This window comes from Helianthus annuus, chromosome 7, assembly GCF_002127325.2.
Source record: "Helianthus annuus cultivar XRQ/B chromosome 7, HanXRQr2.0-SUNRISE, whole genome shotgun sequence".
Taxonomy (NCBI): domain Eukaryota; kingdom Viridiplantae; phylum Streptophyta; class Magnoliopsida; order Asterales; family Asteraceae; genus Helianthus; species Helianthus annuus.
Genome location: NC_035439.2, coordinates 119,079,222 through 119,082,324, shown reverse-complemented (window position 1 = coordinate 119,082,324; position 3,103 = coordinate 119,079,222). Strand labels below are relative to the sequence as shown.

At 42.9% G+C, this 3,103-nt stretch overlaps 1 non-coding gene across 1 annotated transcript; it reads left to right on the top strand.

Moving 5' to 3' along the window:
* Positions 1-334: 334 nt before the first annotated feature.
* On the top strand, positions 335-441 carry LOC118480756. Its single transcript, XR_004863733.1, has one exon. It is a non-coding gene; the product is annotated as a small nucleolar RNA R71 (small nucleolar RNA).
* Positions 442-3,103: the final 2,662 nt, after the last annotated feature.

Genomic DNA, 3,103 nt, shown 5'->3' with positions numbered 1-3,103 from the left:
CATACAACTCCAACTTTCATGTGGCCCACCACACCCTTCACAAGCCATAACCGAGACCGTTTTTGTCATTTCTAACTTCTTGATTTTTGAAGAAAGGGCCTGGATTTGGTCTTGTAAAGAAGTGCTTTCATCAACCTTATGGGCGCCCGGGGCAATAGATTTATTGCCTCGGGGAGTGTGCCACTGAAAATTGGTTTGAGCAATTTCCTCAATTTGATTGTATATTTCATGTGGGCGGCGATTACCTAAAAGTCCCCCGGAGCTAGAGTCAAGTGTTTGTCTTGTGTGTGGCAACAACCCATTGTAGAAAGTGGATACTTGTTGCCATACCGCAAGACCGTGATGAGGACACTTTCGCAATAGCACCTTGAACCTTTCCCAAGTTTCATATAAGGATTTCCCATCCTCTTATGAATATATATTAATTTCAGTCATTAATTTAGCCGTTTTAGCAGGAGGGAAATACTTATATAGAAACTTTTGGGCTAGTTCATCCCAGGTGTTTACCGAGCCAACTGGGAGGGCGTTGAGCCAAGCCTTTGCTCGGTCCTTTAACGAAAATGGAAACATCCGAAGGCGGATGACGTCGTTTGATGCTCCATTGATCCGGAAGGTATCACATATTTCTAAGAAATTAGTAATATGTAGATGGGGATCTTCGTCCGCAAGCCCATGGAAGGTTGCGGAGTTTTGAAGCATCTGTATCAAATGCGGCCGAAGTTCGAAGTTGTTAGCTTCGACATTCGGGGCATTGATAGCGGTGCCGAGATTACCTGCGGTGGGTCGTAGGTAATCCATGAGGGTACGTTGTCCGCCATTGGGAAATGGGTCCCCCGAAACTTTCTCTTGGTTTCTAGCTTTAAGTCTTTTTCTGAGAAAGCGTTCGGGTTCTTCTAAAGGTTCTTTTATGTCTCTACTAGAACTGGAGCTCATACACTACGTAGAAAGTTCAGATGTGGTGCCTGGGTTCCAAGTCCTGCAATAAAAACAGAAAAGAATGTTGGTCAGAAAGTTCACCACGGCCCCGTGCTCAGTGAACACGGCCCGTGGTCGGAGATACAGTGATTGTTTTCCGGATCCCTGTTACTGGGAGTTTGGACACGGCCCCGTGTTGCACTGACACGGCCCCGTGCTCAGCTCTCTGTAACTCAGAAAATAAAAACTGCCAATGACACTGCTGGGCACGGCCCGTGTCCGATCAGGCACGACCCGTGCTGAGCTCTGCAGAAGCTGAAAAATTTAGAAAATCCTAAAAAAATAAAAATAAAATAGAAAAAATGAATAGGCCGCTGATTCCTAACTTTCTTAAAATCCTTCTATCCCCGGGAACGGCGCGAAAAACTTGATGCGTTTCAGTGTATATATGTTTTAGGTGTATATTTTAAACCCTTTTTACACTTTTTAGCCAAGTTTTAAATTTATAAACACGATATTCACTAAAACTAAACACACATGTGGGCAAGTGCACCCATCGTGGACGTAGTATAATGTTGGTAAGATACCGAGGTCGTCCAAGGACACAAGAGCTTTTAGTACCGGTTTATCCTCAACGTCTATTCAAATCAAAATGTTAGAAAAAAGGTTTTTAAACTAGGAAAATAAAACTAACTAAAATGCTAAAAAGTAAAATAAAAATAAAAACACATAGACAAGATGAATCACTTGGATCCCACTCGTGTGTAGTGTAACCTTTGATTATTTTCGCACTTTTGCACTTGTTTAAGAGATTATCTTAGTTATTGTAGTAGGCCCCTCTTTTGAAGGCGACGTTACCCTCAACCCAGTAGTTTGAGTCAGCAAGGATACAATCCTAATGGGTCGGATTATTAAAAGATAATTAATTAAGTTATTAATGCATAATGTGGTAGGCCCCTCTTTTGAAGGTGACGTTACCCTCGGCTAAGTAGTCTGAGTCAGCAAGGATACAGTCCTAAGTAGCCGGGTTAAAGTTTTAATAGTAGTTTAACTTATGAGGGGATCAAAGAGTTTGGACCCCCGCCATCCAATACCGTTGGGTATTGAAGGAGGTCCAACTAAATTTGACCCAGGTCCTTTGTAGGATCTATACACTGAACAATGGCAAGACTCTTACCAAACCATTCCCTTAACCCCCGACCAGGTAGCCAACATACCCCCATATAGACCGTGGAGATATGAATGGTGAAAATCTTTTATTTTATATAGACAGTAAAATAATGCCAAGACACCACGGACAAACGATAAGGAAGAATCACCTTCAACATAAGAAACTAGTAATTAAAGTCATTAATACAAAACCAATTAAGAAGTGCAAAAGATTAAAAATAAAAAGTATTACACTAAACACTTGTCTTCACCAAGTGATGTAAGAGACTTAGGCAAACATGGCCTTTGATTGTCAAGAACTCTTACGATCAATCTTGGATCCCGAGACGACTCACACACACTCTATGATGGAAAATGGATGATGGTGGTGGACGATGGTGTTGTGATGGTGGTGGGTGGTGGCTGAAGTGTGAGAGAGGTGGTGTGCCATGGGATGAGTTGCAAGAGCTCCAAGCACTCCTATTTATAGGCTGAACAGAAACTCGGGCACGGCCCCGTGTCCATCCTCCTCTCTTTCTTCATTAAATGCAGTTTGTCTGCATTAGTTGACCACGCCCCCGTGTCCACTGAGCACGACCCCGTGTGCAGAAGCATATCTGTACTATCAAGATTTGCCTTGATTCCGCGAATCTTATAGTTGACCACGGCCCCGTGCCCGCTGAGCACGGCCCGTGGTGGGCGATGGAAGCTTCTACCACTTTGTCTTTTCTGCTGACACTTGGGCACGCCCCCGTGCTCACTGAGCACGGGGCGTGTTCAGGCTTCTATCTTCTTGTTTTGCTTGGGAAGATGCTGTCGGGAGGTCGGGCATGCCACGTTTTGTTCCTTTTCTTGTATTTATGTTAGATTTAGTTGTCTTTTTTGCTTCTTTTGTTCATTTGAGCTCATTTAATCCTGAAAATACAAAAGGAAGACAAAAGCACACTTTTTCCAACATTAGTACTAAAAAAGAGTTAGTTTTATGCCACAATTGATGTAATTTATATGTTGCATTTTGTGCACATCAACTTACCAGGCT